This window comes from Cucurbita moschata, unplaced genomic scaffold (assembly GCF_002738365.1).
Source record: "Cucurbita moschata cultivar Rifu unplaced genomic scaffold, Cmos_1.0 Cmo_Scf00046, whole genome shotgun sequence".
In the NCBI taxonomy this organism is placed as follows: Eukaryota; Viridiplantae; Streptophyta; class Magnoliopsida; order Cucurbitales; family Cucurbitaceae; genus Cucurbita; species Cucurbita moschata.
The window spans coordinates 1391900-1410336 of NW_019268562.1; the positions used below are offsets into that span (position 1 = coordinate 1391900).

Genomic DNA, 18437 nt, shown 5'->3' on the forward strand with positions numbered 1-18437 from the left:
ATCCTTATAAGGAATGTTTTGTTCCCTTTTCCAACCGCTAAAAAATATTGTCCATTTTTTTCTGTTATATATCGCAGTCAGAATCATTTTAAATCACGCCTACTGGAGAGATATTTAAAGACTTAAAAGTTATACTTCATTCCCCTTTCCAACGAATGCGGGATTAGAGGGTGTGCGTTCAAATCCCACTTCTGACAACTCAAATAAAGGTAAAATAAAAATACAATCTTATCATTATTGAAATCAATTGAACTCGCTAGAGATTTAAAATGGCCACGACGTGATTTTCCAAGCTTCTACAAAAGTTAGTATTGTTCAAGTTTACCCTTACGCCTGAATCTCAAGGACACTTTGATTTTCTGTACTACCTAAGTGCATAGCAAATGATGAGTTGTGAGCCTCTGTCAATATCTCGTTCCTTAATTCCCCCACTGATGGAATACATGGTGAGCCTCTGTCAATATCTCGTTCCTTAATTCCCCCACTGCTAGAATACATAGGCTCCTTAATTCCTCCAATACTGGAATACACTGGCGTCCTTGACATAAACATCCATCATCTTAGGATTTAGAGAAACTGTCCACTAGACCCTTTGTTAACTGACTCATAATTACCTATATTAAAAAAAATCAGCTTCAGAAAGGTAAAAAACGTAAAGGTTGGTGTAAAAAATGTCAAATCGAGCCAAATATGTCATTTTTTAGCCTAGAATTCCTAGAAGCTGAGCTGAAGGGGCCGGTGTATGCAGTAGTGACCCTGTCGTCGAGGGACATTGACACATGAGCAGGTCGTGAAGTGGGTCGAGGCACGGGTCTTGAATGTTCATGCCCCTCTGCCACAATTGTAACATTTGTAGGAGTTACCATCGTTCGCATAGTGACCATATTTGTGACATTTGTAGCACTGAATGTTGGAGTAAATTGATCGACCCCCTCTTCCTCGACTGCGTCCTCTTCCACGCCAATTTTCTTGGCTCCACTATCCCTTCTTCTTATAGTATCCTTCATGACTGCTGCCTTGACCACCATGACCATTTTTACTACTTTCATTGCCACAACCTCTACCTTCAAAATTTTGAGAGTAGAGTACCTTTTCATCTTTGATTGACGCCTTGGTTTGGAGTGCTTGATCGAGTGTTTCCTCCTTCTTCTTCTTACGTTGTTGTGTGCCTTGAGAGAACCGGCTAGCTCGTCGACTGTGAACGTCGCTAGGTCATTTGACTCTTCTATCGCGCATACAACATTCTCAAAGTTGGTAGTTAATGACCTTAAAATCTTCTCCAAAACCCGCATCTCGGCTAATATTTCTCCATGTCGGTTGAGTTGGTTTACCACAGTATGTACATGCATGATGTAGTCAGATACATTTTCTGACTCCTTCATCTTCATGCTCTGCTCTCCAACTTGCCACGAAGAGTTTGGAGACGCACTTGCTTGACTCGGTCGATTACTTTGAACACTTTTCCTAAAGTGTCCCACGCTTCTTTCGAAGTAGTTGCATTGGCAAGCTTCTCAAAGGCCGACTCATCAACGGCTCGGAACAAAATGTACAGTGCCCCCTTATCCTTTGATCGCACCTCTTTTAATGTCTTGTTTCGTGTCACTGTATAACCCATGGTATCTTTTGGTTCTTTTCACCCTTCTTCGACCACCTCCCATGCATCTTGAGAACCGAGAAGAGCTTTCATATGAATGCTCCAATTCTCATATTTTGTCTTCGTTAGTCGCGGTAGCAGGATTTGACCCGTCACATTTGCCATTGGCTTGATACCAATTTGTTAAAGAAAACTCACAAATTTGTGAAATAAATCTCACACAAACTAATGATATAAGAAGACAAAGAACACTCTATTTCTATTTCTCTTTTTCTTTTATTTTTTTTTCTCTGGTCTGCTTTACTGTTTTACAGTAGAAATAATAGATGTATTTATAAGGTCTCCTAAAACTAAAGCTTTACTGTTTTACAGTAGAAATAACAGATGTATTTATAAGGTCTCCTAAAACTAAATATAGACATCAGAACGACTGTATTTAATATACGAATGTATTTATAACGTCTTCTAAAACTAAATATAGACTTCAGAATCCGGCCACTAGGAATGTATTTATAAGGTCTTCTAAAACTAAATATAGACATCTAACATTTTCACCTGGACATCAGAATGCCGCCCCTACAAAATGTATTTATAAGGTTTCTAAAACTAAATATAGACATCAGAATGCAACTATTTCCTGACCGAGGCATTCTGATATAGACATTAGAATGCAACTGTTTCCTAACCTAGACATCAGAATGCTGCCACTACAAATTATTTATAAGGTCTTCTAAAACTAAATATAGACATCAGAATGCCACTATTTACGTCACTGTTCCTAGACATCAGAATGCCACTGTTTCCTAACCCATAAAACGTCATTGTTCCTAGACATCAGAATGCCATGATTTCCTTACCCATAAAACTATCAGAATGCCACTATTTACGTCACAGTTCCTAGACATCAGAATGCCACTGTTTCCTAACCCATAAAACGTCACTGTTCCTAGACATCAGAATGCCACTGTTTCCTAACCCATAAAACATCACTATTCCTAGACATCAAAATGCCACTGTTTTCTAACCCATAACACGTCACTATTCCTAGACATCAGAATGCCACTCTTTCCTAACCCATAAAACGTCACAGTTCCTAGACATCAGAATGCCACTCTTTCCTAACCCATAAAACATCACTGTTCCTAGACATCAGAATGCCACTCTTTCCTAACCCATAAAACATCACTGTTCCTAGACATCAGAATGCAACTGTTTCCTAACCCATAAAACGTCACTGTTCCTAGACATCAGAATGTCACTGTTTCCTAACCCATAAAACGTCACTATTCCTAGACATCAGAATGCCACTCTTTCCTAACCCATAAAAGTCACAGTTCCTAGACATCAGAATGCCACTCTTTCCTAACCCATAAAACATCACTGTTCCTAGACATCAGAATGCAACTGTTTCCTAACCCATAAAACGTCACTGTTCCTAGACATCAAAATGCCACTCTTTCCTAACCCATAAAACGTCACTATTCCTAGACATCAGAATGCCACTCTTTCCTAACCCATAAAACGTCACTGTTCCTAGACATCAGAATGCCACTCTTTCCTAACCCATAAAACATCACTGTTCCTAGACATCAGAATGCAACTGTTTCCTAACCCATAAAACGTCACTGTTCCTAGACATCAGAATGCCACTGTTTCCTAACCCATAAAACGTCACTATTCCTAGACATTAGAATGCCACTCTTTCCTAACCCATAAAACGTCACAGTTCCTAGACATCAGAATGCCACTCTTTCCTAACCCATAAAACGTCACTGTTCCTAGACATCAGAATGCCACTGTTTCCTAACCCATAAAACGTCACTGTTCCTAGACATCAGAATGCCACTCTTTCCTAACCCATAAAACGTCACTGTTCCTAGACATCAGAATGCCACTCTTTCCTAACCCATAAAACGTCACTGTTCCTAGACATCAGAATGCCACTCTTTCCTAACCCATAAAACGTCACTGTTCCTAGACATCAGAATGCCACTCTTTCCTAACCCATAAAACGTCACTGTTCCTAGACATCAGAATGCCACTCTTTCCTAACCCATAAAACGTCACTGTTCCTAGACATCAGAATGCCACTCTTTCCTAACCCATAAAACGTCACTGTTCCTAGACATCAGAATGCCACTGTTTCCTAACCCATAAAACGTCACTGTTCCTAGACATCAGAATGCCACTCTTTCCTAACCCATAAAACGTCACTGTTCCTAGACATCAGAATGCCACTCTTTCCTAACCCATAAAACGTCACAGTTCCTAGACATCAGAATGCCACTCTTTCCTAACCCATAAAACGTCACTGTTCCTAGACATCAGAATGCCACTCTTTCCTAACCCATAAAACGTCACTGTTCCTAGACATCAGAATGCCACTCTTTCCTAACCCATAAAACGTCACTGTTCCTAGACATCAGAATGCCACTCTTTCCTAACCCATAAAACGTCACTGTTCCTAGACATCAGAATGCAACTGTTTCCTAACCCATAAAACGTCACTGTTCCTAGACATCAGAATGCCACTCTTTCCTAACCCATAAAACATCATTGTTCCTAGACATCAGAATGCAACTGTTTCCTAACCCATAAAACGTCACTGTTCCTAGACATCAAAATGCCACTTTTTCCTAACCCATAAAACGTCACTGTTCCTAGACATCAGAATGCCACTCTTTCCTAACCCATAAAACGTTACTGTTCCTAGACATCAGAATGCCACTTTTTCCTAACCCATCAAACGTCACTGTTCCTAGACATCAGAATGCCACTGTTTCCTAACCCATAAAACGTCCCTATTCCTAGACATCAGAATGTCACTGTTTCCTAACCCATAAAACGTCACAGTTCCTACACATCAGAAGGCCACTCTTTCCTAACCCATAAAACGTCACTGTTCCTAGACATCAGAATGCAATTGTTTCCTAACCCATAAAACGTCACAGTTCCTAGACATCAGAATGCCACTTTTTCCTAACCCATAAAACATCACAGCTCTTATTATTTTCTCGTATGTTTTTCCTTGGTGACATTGTCTTCTTTTTATAAAAATAGAGTAAACATAAATAATTTGATTTTTTTTTACTTCGGTAATGTTACATAGAATATTCAAATAAACTTTTAAAAAATATGGATGGGAAAAACTTATTAAATAAGTATCTTTTTAATGTTAAATTTGTTTCAAAATAACCTTCTGTGAAATCTATTATAGTAGGATAGAAATTAGTGAAGAAGAATGGTTGAATAATTGTACCAATGATCTAATAAATTAATTAATTTTATTGTGTTAGAAACCCTATCAAATACAGAACTAAAAACAAAGACACAATATTATTCTTTTTAAAGTTCATACATTAATGACACACAAATCTTTACAAATTTGTGGTCCCATGGTCTAGTTATATGACATTGTCCACTTTGGTTGGAGGGTTAAATTTGTTGTTAAATACTAAAATGGAATGATTCATTCCCATTGCTAAAAAGAGAGATGAAGCTCTGACCTTAACGTTAACAATCATACCCTCTAACCAACTAAACTATTCCAACAAATTATGAATATTAGCCTAGATATTATCTACTTTGACTCATTCCATATCGTCGTCAACCTCACGGTTTTAAAACACGTCTAATAGTAAGAGATTTTCACATGCTTATAAGAAATGTTTCATCCCCTCCCCAACCGAGGTGGGAACCCCCTTGTGTTCCCAGCAACCTCGTTGGCACACCACTCAATGACTAGCTCTAATACAATTTGTTACAAACCAAGCCCACCTCTTTCAGATATTGTCTACTTTGGCTAATTATGTATCACCATCAGCCTCACGATTTTAAAATATGTCTACTAGGAAGAGATATTCACAATCTTATAGGAAATGTTTGGTTCCCCTCTCCAGTTGTTAGCAAATATTGTTTGTTTTGGCCTGTTACGTATCGTCGTAAGTTTAAAAGTTATAAAACGCTTCTTTTAGGTCAAGGTTTCTACACCCTTATAAGGAATGCTTCATTCCTCTCTTCATCCAATGTTAGGTCACACAATAAATAGTTAGGATGGCTGAGTGTTTGAAGGCGTTAGGAGTCAAGTTTTGGTCCTTGTGAGAGTGCGTGGGTTGAAATCCCACTTTAGACAACCTACTTAGAAAGGTTTTCTTTTATAAAGTTGCTATTCTTTTATTAAATTGATTCAAATTTTTTTTTCAAAAGATGTTTTCACACCCTTAAGGAATGGATTCATTCATTTAGCAGAACTTTTGACTTTGTTGTTAAAGCCCACACGCTCTAACAAACTGAGGCATGCAATTCTCAATAAAAATTTTGGTCTTTGGTTTGAAAGATATTTCTATAAGGAACATTGAAAATTGAAAATATATGTGCTCATTTTGTAAAGCTGGCTTTTCTTTTTAGGGCATGCAATTCTCAACTTCCATTGACAAAGTGGGAAGTGGTGATTTGGAAACATCCTTCATTTCATTGACAAAGTGGGAAGTTGTAATTTGGAACCATCCTTCAAATCCACCTCTTCATACTCATTGCAAATCAAAAGACGAAGATTTAGGTTAGTAGAGTATATATATATATCTACATACTCACGGTGGAATCCAAGTTTTTATTTTAAGTTTTGAAATTTTAAAAACAAAAAATTAAACTATTTAATTTTTACATAATATTTATTAGGTTTTTAATGGTTTTATTTTCGTATTTTAATGGTTTTATTTTCGTATACTTCTTCAAATTTATATGTATATATTTATCTTAGTTGGGGTGTATCTAACCTAAAATTTTAGATTTGTTATGGACTTAGGCGTGCATATCGTCAATCCAGGAACCCAATTCTATTGGGACTTTAAGGAGAATTTTTTTCAAACGACATTGTTTTGGTGTGACTTTGAGAGCAAATTAGGGCATGCTTCATTCGTGGTTTTCTGGTAAGAAAAGGGAACATGGCTTTCTGATCGATGGGGTAATGAAAGATGCATATGGTTGGCAGATAGTAATTAATAATCCTCTAAACAAATTTGAGTTCTTGCACGCAGAAAAATGGTTGTTCTCAACCTTATTAAATAATGATCTAAGTTAGTGGATGAAAATGTGGCATCTTTATTGCTTTTGTGGAACAAACCTTTGTGAGAACCACCAAGAAAATAAAGTTGTTTTAGTTATTTACTATGGGAATAAAACAGGAAAGTAAACGAGAGTAAAACTACTCTAAATTAAATTCTGGTGGTTGATTCAAATTCACTACTCTAAATACTCTAAATTAAATTCTGGGTTCAAATTCACTACTCTAAATACTCTAAATTAAATTTTGGTGGTTGATTCAAATAATATTAAGACCGTTACAAGTTAGATTTAAATTCTAAATCTAGGTCTAGAGGCATTACACCCTTAAATGAAGCAATGATGTTACGACCGAGATCCATCGCTAGCAGATATTGTCCTCTTTGGACTTTCCCTTTCAGGTTTCCTCTCAAGGCTGTAAAACGCGTCTGCTAGGGGAAGGTTTCCACACCCTTATAAAGGGTGATTTGTTATCCTCTCCAACTAATGTGGACATCACACATCATGACCTTATTCTCTTCTTGAAGTTCGAGTAAGGTTTGATGTGTAGTACTTTTCTATATACGAAACACACATGCGCACATGGACCCATTAAGTGAGCTCGTATACATACCTTATGGGTCTGATGGCAGGATTGCGAACACTCACGTTGCCAGAAACCACAAAGGGGAAGGAGCATGCATAATATCATAGTGTACATAATCATAACAAGAAAGTCTCTCGATGCATGTGACATGTGAAATGAATGAGACCTATAGTTTCGAATCATGATACATAGTTATGATGCAAATCATACATCCATTTTATTTTTCATGACATAGAATTCCTATGAGATATACACACGTATATTGGACAAATCTTCTATGGTTAATATACATGGTTTATCAATGTCTCATTGGCACAACTTGAACATGTTAACATAATATGTGTGGTGTAATATGTGAAGGTTCAAACATTATATATCATTCATATCGCAACGTAGATTCATAACATAAAATGTAACACCCCTAATTTTCTTGAGCTAATTAGTGACGTCAACTCATGCCTGCACATAAATGCAGAAATTCATAATAGACATTTTTAAAATAAGGCCATGGACTTACATAATTAATTCAAAACATGAAATTCAACCATTTTAAAGGAAAATCAAGCTTCACACAAACACCTAACAAAATTAACTGAAATCTAATATGTCCTACATGTACTAACTTAAAATTCAAAACATTCAAAACATTCACCTGCTTTATTATTGTCTATACTGACTTCCATGGCCTGCCCAACCTTCACCTTCATCAGTTCGATCTTTACCTTCTCTCTCCTATTATTTGTTTTAATATAAATGTGAGATATTGTGAAGTCCTAAAAAAATATGCCAAAAAAGAATGTGCCGGTAAGGTTGAGTTTCACTCCAACCCTTCCACGCCAAATTGGAGTTAATAAAGAGTACTCCAAAACTGCTTATAATTAACACCATATCAAGTCTCATTTTCAAGAGAAGTTGTTTTTTCTTAAAATGGGAGTTGAGATTCTCCACCTTATTCACATTGGAGAATAACTTTGGTTGTTTTTTCTTTTCTCACGGTTAACTTTGTATTTATTAGAGATTGTATTAACAAGTTGAGAATGATAGACATATTCTCTTTGATTAGTGGGCAACTGATCTCCATTTTAAATTTGGTCATTGGATTCGATGAGTTGTGTTTCTTCTATAACATACTTAGAAGGCCATTTCAATATGTCATGATTCAAAGATTTTATACAAAGTTACAAGGCCATTGGTATATGTCCATATTTAACCAAGATTTGGATGGTAAATGACCAACATACCCCTATAAGAATTCTAAAATGTTTTCAAGATTCCAAAAGACCTCAATTGTTAAATAAAATTTTTAAGAGACCCATTTATGACCTTAAGGGTAAGTATGCAAGATTATGAGGAATTAGAACGTGTTTGAGGTATGAACTCTAAGAAAAATGACAAAACAACCCCTAAAAACCTTTTATAAGAATCAAGGTTTGTTATGAATATCAAATGACAAGATGTGTATATGAAACTATTCTTAATTATCTCAAGTTTTACTATATATAAGAACATTTATTATGCTTATGCAATATCATTCTTAGATGAGAGTTTTATTAAGTCACTCAATCAAGAAATTTGAGGAAATAACATTTTTTTTTTTTTTTTGAGATGTTTATGCACAAATAGTAAGAGGAAGCTTTGAGGTTGTATGAGCAAAGTGGTCAAGGATTGGATACTTTAGCAAGATTTAGAGTTTATGACTTAAAAGATAAAGTAATACATATAGACGAATCAAGTCATGATCTACTTAAAGGAAGAAACTAAATCACCGGGAAGAAATTAGGAAGGTTTGAATTAAGGTTGAATGTTATATCTAAGTTATTCCAACATTAATTCCAACATGAGATCTGAGCCTTGAATTTAATTGAATTTTTTTAGATTATGGCCTGGACAACTTGGTTAAGGTAGACCGAGCCATAGACACATGAGCTACTAAGTCAGGACTTCACACTCCTTAACATTTGTTTTAGAGAGCAATAGCTCTAGTCATTAAGAGGTAAGAATGGGCCCACACGACGATATATTGAACATTAAGAGCTAATCCAGATAGTTATACATACATGTAGAAACAAGGGTTCCCTCAAGCATATGAACCAAGAAGGCAAGGTTAAAAGGTTTTCTCGGAGTTCGATATAGTTGTGTGGGTTAGAGTGATGTTGTTGGGCTCACTAATTTCCCATAGCTTAATTAATTTAAGCTTCTGAAAAATTGAAAGAAGAAAGGGTCTGAGCGTATCAAACCCAAGCCAGATCAACCAAAATATTGACCAAGAGCCTTAAAAAAATATATTCTTCGACGACTTTAAACAGTTCAAGTGGGCTTATAAAATGAAGTGATGGACCTCCCTTTTACAGTGGGACAATACCATTAATTCTCTTAATAATATATTTTCATGATACGGGATTACAACACTACGAACTTTAAAAATAATGTCTTAAAATTGGAAAGTTTTGAACTTTTATTATGCATAAAATTATGTAACATAAACTCAATTGGCTTGATTACGAGCTATGGATCTGCAATTTGCATAAAACCTTTGGCCCATTAGTTAAGTTTGTTAGAACGTCACACTAATTAAGTGCGAAGGTTGCAGGTTTGCCACTTGGACGGGTCAATTTCATTAATTCTCAATGATATCTTTAATGATACGGGGTTAAAAGCACTGCAAACATTAAAAGATAATGACCTAAAATTTTATATTTATTATGCATAAAATTATGTAACCTAAACTTGATTGACTAGTTTAGGGGCTACTGCTTGTTAATAACACAAAGGTTGGATGGGCTAATTTCATAATGACTTTAATTTAGAGAGTTTTAAGTTTTATTATGCATTAAATTATGTAACCTAAATTCGATTGGCTAGATTAGGAGCTACTGTAGGTTTGACACTTGCATGGTCAATTTCATTAATTCTCAATAATTATATATTTAATGATACTAGATTTAAAAGATAATCACTTATAGTTTTAAGTTTATTATGCATAAAGTTATGTAAACCAAACTCGATTGACTGGATTAGGAGCTAATGATCTATAATGTACATAAAATATATTACCTATCAGCTCAGTTTGTTAGGTTGTTGTGCTAATAACGTGAAGGGTTGTAGGTTCGACAAATACATAGGCTAAATTTTATTAATTCTTAATAATATCTTTTCATGATACGGGGTTACAACACTACGAACTTTAAAGATAATGACTTGAAGTTTTAATTTTATTATACATAAAATTATGTAACCTAAACTCGATTGACTAAATTAGGAGCTATTGATCTACAACGTGCATAAAACCTATGGCCTATTAGCTCAGTTGGTTAGAGCGTCGTGCTAATAACGCGAAGGTCGCAGGTTCGACACCTGCATGGGCCAATTTCATTAATTTACTTTAAAAGATAGCATGGGCCAATTTCATTAATTTTTAATGATATCTTTTCATGATACGAGTTAAAACACTTCAAACTTTAAAAGATAACAGACTTTGTTAAGTTTATTATGCATGAAGTTATGTAAACGAAACTCGATTAACTGGATTAGGAGCTAATGATCTATAATGTACATAAAACCTATGGCCTATTAGCTCAGTTGGTTAGAGCGTCGTGCTAATAACGCGAAGGTCGCAGGTTCGACACCTGCATGGGCCAATTTCATTAATTTTTAATGATATCTTTTCAAGATACGAGTTAAAACACTTCAAACTTTAAAAGATAGCATGGGCCAATTTCATTAATTTTTAATGATATCTTTTCATGATACGAGTTAAAACACTTCAAACTTTAAAAGATAACAGACTTTGTTAAGTTTATTATGCATGAAGTTATGTAAGTTAAAACACTTCAAACTTTAAAAGATAACAGACTTTGTTAAGTTTATTATGCATGAAGTTATGTAAACGAAACTCGATTAACTGGATTAGGAGCTAAGACTTTGTTAAGTTTATTATGCATGAAGTTATGTAAACGAAACTCGATTAACTGGATTAGGAGCTAACGATCTATAATGTACATAAAACCTATGACCTATTAGCTCAGTTGGTTAGATTGTCGTGCTAATAACGTGAAGGTTGTAGGTTCGAAAATTACATATTTTTAGGAACAAGGAGGTAAATGAACTGACTTTGACGGCAAGATTAAGTGTAGTCAGAAGAGAAAATTAACTTGCGGGAGGGAAAGCGCGTCAGACAGCCTGAGGGACACGTGTTGACGATTGGTGGAATAACGCGTCAAGCGCATTGTAAAGTGACGCGGCTCCACTCGATATGCGCGACACGCGGTAGCTCTTCCAACCCACGCCCACATCTAACCCAGTTTGACTCAAAGGATGTTCAACCCGATCCGCATGGTGCCACGCTTAAATGTAAAGAATTTCACTTCCCAGCGCTCACCTCCAAATTACCTTCCCATTCTCTAACCTTTCAATCTCCACTTCTAAAAGCTTTCTTTTCTTTTTCAATGTCTACTTTCTCCTTCAAAAGGCATCTCGTTCGACGATTTCAACGTTTGCATCTGAGACTTCTCCACAGATTTATCCACGACAGATTTTGGTTGTTGCTCTAAATCTCTGTTCTCCTTCTAATGATCTGGAAGTTTCTTTGGCTCATTTGCCGATCGCGTATTCAATCCAGATTCCTTCTTCGATTTTCTCGTCTCCGATATCGCGATTTTGCCAAATCCGCTGCATATACCCTCATTTCCAACGGATTCCACCACCTCATAACTACCACCATCGTATTTTTTTGCATCGTGTTCTTTCGCTTTCCGATCTTCATTTTAAGCCATCAAGAGAAGACCTTCATTTGTTGCGTCATCCATGGCTAGGTTGATTGTTTCTTCCATCTTTTTATCGACTCAAGATCCTTTTGCAAAATGCCCCTCTGCTACAATTGTAACATTTTTCGAAGTTAAAATCGTTCGCATAGTGACCATATTTGTGACATTTGTAGCACTGAATGTTGGAGTAAATTGATCGGCCACCTCTTCCTCGACTGTGTCCTCTTCCACGCCAATTTGCTTGGCTCGACTATCCCTTCTTCTTATAGTATCCTTCATGACTATTGCCTTGATCACCATGACAATTTTTACTACTTTCACGGCCACAACCTCTACCTTCAAAATTTTGAGAGTAGTGTACCTTCTCATCATTGATTGATGCCTTGGTTTGAAGTGCTTGATCGAGTCTTTCCTACTTCTTCTTCTTACGTTGCTCGTGTGCCTTGAGAGAACCGGCTAGCTCATCGACTATGAACGTCGCTAGGTCATTTGACTCTTCTATCGCCCATACAACATTCTCAAAGTTGTTGGTTAATGACCTTAAAATCTTCTCCAAAACCCGCGGCTCGGCTAACATTTCTCCATTTCGATTGAGTTGGTTTACCACAGTCTGTAAATGCATGATGTAGTCAGATACATTTTCTGACTCCATCAACTTCATGTTCTCCAACTTGCCACGAAGAGTTTGGAGACGCACTTGCTTGACTCAGTCGATTCCTTTGAACATTTTTCCTAAAGTGTACCACGATTCTTTTGAAGTAGTTGCACTGGCAAACTTCTCAAAGCCCAACTCGTCAATGACTCAGAACAACATGTACAGTGCCCCCTTATCCTTTGATCACACCTCTTTTGATTCTTCTAACCCTTCTTCGACTACCTCCCATGCATCTTGAGAACCGAGAAGAGCTTTCATATGAATGTTCCAATTCTCATATTTTGTCTTCGATAGTCGCGGTAGCAGCATTTGACCTATCACATTCGCCATTGGCTTGATACCAATTTGTTAAAGAAAACTCACAAATTTGTGAAATAAATCTCACACAAACTAATGATAGAAGGAGACAAAGAACACTCTGTTTATTTGAAAATACTTCTTCTATTGCTTCTCTGTATCTTTTTTTTTTCTCTCTACGCTTTACCATTTTACAATAGAAATAACAAATGTATAAGGTTTCTAAAACTAAATACAGACATAAGGATGCCATTATTTCCCGACCCATAAAAAGTCATTGTTCCTTTAAAGATTCTTGGCCTTTCATCTTCCACACTCTAGGCCTTTTCCTCTAAGACTGACTCTTGGATTCAAAACTCACTAAAATTCTCCATGGGGAATCCGATCCCCGCCACTTCCTTGCAATGAATCCCTTACCCTGGTCCCCACACAAATAAATAGAGGATTTCGTTGAAACGGAGAATGAAATAGATGGTGGGGATGATGACAGGGAATGGACATCGCTACTTGTGGCCCCTGCACATGTCGTGTTTTATGATTGTATGACATATACTATGTTATGTATATGCTATGATATACGATATGTTGCATGAAAGTTACGCTATGATATCATATACACTATTGTAGGATTATGAACAATGTTATGGTTTGCTGTTATTTGGTGCATGATCCTTCATGTATCATTTCATATAAACTATGTTAATACGTACACTCTATGACTATGAGACATTAGAAAATTATGTATTGTTAATTATTAAAAATATGAAATGAATCAAGTATTTATCTCTCATAGAAACACTATGCTAGGAATAGATGGGAGGTATGACTAGCGCAATGAATATATGTCATGCTTTAATGTTATGGGACCTCATGCATTTTGTATACCACGTGCATCGAGATACTTCTATATTATGTTTAGTACACTCTATGCCTATGTATTGTCAATCATGAACAATATGACAAGAATCAAGTATATATGTCTCATAGGCACGTTATGTCGTGTTTTAATGTTAGGGATCTCATGCATTTTATATGGGAGGTGCATCGGGATACTTCCCCATTATGATCCGTACAGATACATACCTTACAATATTTATGTTCTTTATGATATTATGCGGGTCTTTTGCCTTCATGGTATTTGGTAGTGTGAGTGTGCTCAAGCTCGACGAGGTAGACCTATAGAATACTCTTATACCAACCCACCTGGTGGTTAATGTACATATTCATGGGTCGTGTGTAAGGAAGTACAACATATTCAACTCTGCTCAGATTGAAAAGCAAAGCCCAAGCCCATGTCACAATGTATTTATGAAAGGATAGGTCCCACTATATTACATGTGATTCATATTCTGATGCTGACAGTGGGATTACTTACTGAGTATTTATTAAAGTACTCAAACCACATGCTATTCTTATTTTAAAGTAAAGGTAAGATACCCATTTATGGATGACAATATTGCGTTGAAGGCCAAGGAACCAAAGTTAGGGTAGTTGCATTCATATTATTTTTAATGATCCTTAGATTAGATGAGGGCATTGTTTTATTTTTATTTAAACTAATGTTATCCATTTTCCACTATGTTGTTCATAACAATATTGTTTTAATGAGTTCATTATGAACATTGAAGTCCATAGCACCGTTTATGAAATGTTGTAAATGAATTCTTTCATGCATAGTAGTAATGTCATGTATGTTGTGACGATAGTGTTTAATAGAAAAATAGAGTAGTTGGTTATAAGAACCATGAATAAAAAGGGGATAAAAATCTATGTCCTCTGACCGGTGTAGATAGTTTTTACTGATTATTTAGAAAGTTCAATCTCAAAATCATAGTGATTCTCAAACTCTCAATGTCGGTTTAAGCTTCCCCTATTAAGTTGAAAGTTTGGAACAAGAATCGAGCTCCCAATAGTAGGCAATAAGCATTTAGATTTTGGGTCTCGTACTCTCAGATTTCTTCCAAATTCGGGAGCAATTCTACACCATTTTTGTAACGGATCAGATAAAAAAAAAAAAAACAGAAGTTCGCCGAAATTTTCGTTCGCACACGACCCACAAAGGGCGGCCGATGTCTGGGTCACCACGGAAACCAAACCCAACCTTCAGCCACCTCGAAGATACCTATAGAGAAGAAAAAAAAGTGAAAAACTAGAAAGACGTCAAAACCTCCGTTTTACACAACGAAAGTAATCCCAGAGACTTTTACACACACTAGGAGTAGATTTAGACCAATCCTACACGTTGTACACCGTCTAAAGTTCCAAGAAATTTACTTTAAGATCGTTTCCTTTTCGTTTGTTTCGAGAAATATATCGATCAATTCCAATTATTTCTTTTTCTATTGATTCTTTTACGATTGAGATGTATGGATCCATGGGCTTATGGTTTATACATTCGTTTTAGTCTCGACTCTAGGAATAATTTTTTTCGCTATCTTTTTTCGCGAACCGTCTAAAGTTCCAACTTAAAAGGCGAAATGATTTCTCATTATCTCAATTGAAGTACTGAGCCTCACAAGAATCCCACAAACTTTTTTACACACACCAGAGGTAGATTTAGACGAATCTTACACGTTGTACACCGTCGGGCAAGGGAGACAGAGTGTCGGATTTCTAAACCCTCTCAGATCTGGGAGTATTAGGCCTTTACGAACCAAACACATACCAAAAATAGAATTAGGCGGAGAAGGAGATTCGGAAACGGAGAAAAAAGGAGGGAAAAAGGACGTCAAAACGACGTTACCTAGGTGAGAGAGAGGTCGCCAGAAAATTGGTGAGTAACCGAGCGAAGGAGACGAAGTCTGACCCGAAGGCCGGACTCCCGTGACCCGAACTGAGCCCAATCCACTTTTGTCTAAACCGCGGCTGACGACACTTTCGCAGCCCAATCGCCTCAGTACAAACCAGAAAGCCCGGTTATGGCCTAACCCACCAGCCACGACTCGAGAGCAAAAGCCCAACAGCCCACCTACACGTTTTCCTTCAGCCTAGGCTAGCCCATCACTCGTGATCAACCCGAAAACCCACACCTCGTCCTGAGACTGCTGTACACGCGTTGTCCTCTGGTTATGCCAAGTGGCACGTCTACAGCACGACACCCCTCGGCTCTGGTGACTAATTGGCTCGGCGGTGGCTTCTCAGCTCCAGCAGCTTATTCGGCTCGAGAAACTTATTTCCGACCCATTTCTCACCGTTCCGACCCTCCTGGAGACTTAGTTTCGACCCCGTTTGAGGTAAAATAGATCATTTTAAGGTTGTATTTCACAAATTCAAGTTGGAAATTAATTATATTTGTGAAATACTAACGAATGTGTCGAAAGATCCAATGGGAACCAACCACCAATAGAAGCGTAGGACGTTTACGAGGAGTTAGAAGCTTACGTTTATATTTTAGGGAGTACTTCAGCTAAGGCCTACTAGGTAAGTGGCTCACCCATCGTAGGTTACGCGTTATTTGTTATATGTTGGCACGTGCCCGTGGATTCGCACGTGTCATTAAATTGTATGCTAGACTAATATGCTTAAGTACGTAATCTTGTGAACGTGAATGTATGTTGTTTAGTCTGATGTGATATGTAGTGCTTATGACGTTTATTATGTTCTTGAATGATTATGGCATGATTGTATGAAATATTTGAATGTAAACAGCATGTAATGTATGACATGAAATACGGTAAATTGCTCGAAATATAACTCCGATAGGATTACGTATGTTACGTAGACTTAAAATGAGAAAATTACATGTTAAGCATGAAATAGGACAGTTATATTTGTTAATGACAAAGGTAGAAGTAATGGGGACCTCATGCATTATGTGTTCTCATGCATTTGGGGGGATACCCCTATCCCATCACGAGGGTACGAACGCGTACATCCAATGGCAGGACAACAATCTTTATGCCTTGCATAGCGCTGCCGTGACGGTTACTAGTTCTAACGAGTGTCCGGCCTAAGGAGCTCCTAGAGTATGCTCACCGGACAAGGAAAGTGGCCCAGCGGTGTGCAAACTAGCTGGTGAGCCCATACTCGCTCGTATGGGCTGTGTGTAGAGTATATGGTACACGTCCAAATTTACCCATTAGAACAGCACCGTAGGGAAAACGGAATGAAAGATAGGTCTCATCATCTCTTTGCATGTGATTGTTGCATAACCCCGATAGGGGGTCACTTACTGAGTATTCTAGAAATACTCAAGCCTTGTGCTACTTTACTTTTTAGATAAAGGCAAGGCACCCATGTGAGATCGACGGCGGCATCGTACACCCCCGGACAGTGGCACATGCATAGGGTAGTTGTTTTCCATTTTTGTAGTATAGGTTAGTATAGGCTGAATTCGGTTTGCATCATTAGTATAGGTTAGAATAGGTTGAATTGTAATCGCATAATAAACCATAGGGTAGTATAAGACAACTGTTTCAGTATTGTAATCGTTTTTCACAAGGTAATAAAAGACGTGTAGTCGCATTTATGATAAGGGCCCATTTAATGTAAATTCCGCATTTCAAGATATAGTAATAACCTTAGATTAAATAGGTAAAATTTAGGTCGTTATAGTTAGTCGCATTTATGATAAGGGCCCATTTAATGTAAATTCCACATTTCAAGATATATTGATGACCTTAGATTAAATAGGTAAAATTTAGGGTCGTTACGATTTCTCTTCAAACTTGTTCTTACAATGCTGAAAGTGCCTAGAAATTGTTCCCCCAATCCAGTTCGCCATTGAAGAGCATAAAGGAAAAATTAAAATTTCAATCCAAGGATACACGAGAATACGTCAAGAAAGGACGATCCCAATCGCACCTCCAAGAAATGTTTCCATAGAAGACAACGAAGAGAAATAACCTCTAGAACAAGCCCAATTTAAGAATATCCGTTTTGGGCTCAAATTAGGAGTAAATTTCAAATTCCTATCTACGGTCTCTTATCCTTCAAATTAAGGATTTCTTCAACTCCAGAGCAAGAAGTTACTTCTACTCCATCCTTGCCAACTGTGAAGCCAAGAAAGTTAACTTTTTTCAGGCAAAACTACACTTATTAAAATTAGCATAAAGTTTCTGTTTCTTAAGTATAATCAAAACTTACTTCACATGCTCATACAAAGTCTTTGAATAAATTAAAATATAATCAAAATGTACAACATGTTTTTCTAAATATTCTCTTAAAACGTGATTCATTAAGTGCATAAATGTACTAGGAGCATTAGTTAACCCATAAGGCATAACAAGTCATTCATACAATCCAACCTTAGTTTTGAAAGCTCTTTTCCATTCATCTTCTATATGCCTTCTAATTTAATGATATTCAGATTTCAAATCAATCTTTGTAAATAGATATGAACCATGCAATTCATCAAGCATATGGTCTAGCTTGGGAATAGGATGTCGATACTTTACAGTGATTTTGTTGATGGCTCAAGAATCCACGCACATGTGCCACGTTCTATCTTTCTTTGGCATCAATAAGACTGGTACAGAACAT

At 36.9% G+C, this 18437-nt stretch overlaps 2 non-coding genes across 2 annotated transcripts; both read left to right on the top strand.

Moving 5' to 3' along the window:
* The first annotated feature begins 10533 nt into the window (after positions 1-10533).
* On the top strand, positions 10534-10607 carry TRNAI-AAU. The gene has a single exon. It is a non-coding gene; the product is annotated as a tRNA-Ile (tRNA).
* Positions 10608-10805: 198 nt separating this feature from the next.
* TRNAI-AAU lies at positions 10806-10879 on the top strand. Its single transcript has one exon. It is a non-coding gene; the product is annotated as a tRNA-Ile (tRNA).
* Positions 10880-18437: the final 7558 nt, after the last annotated feature.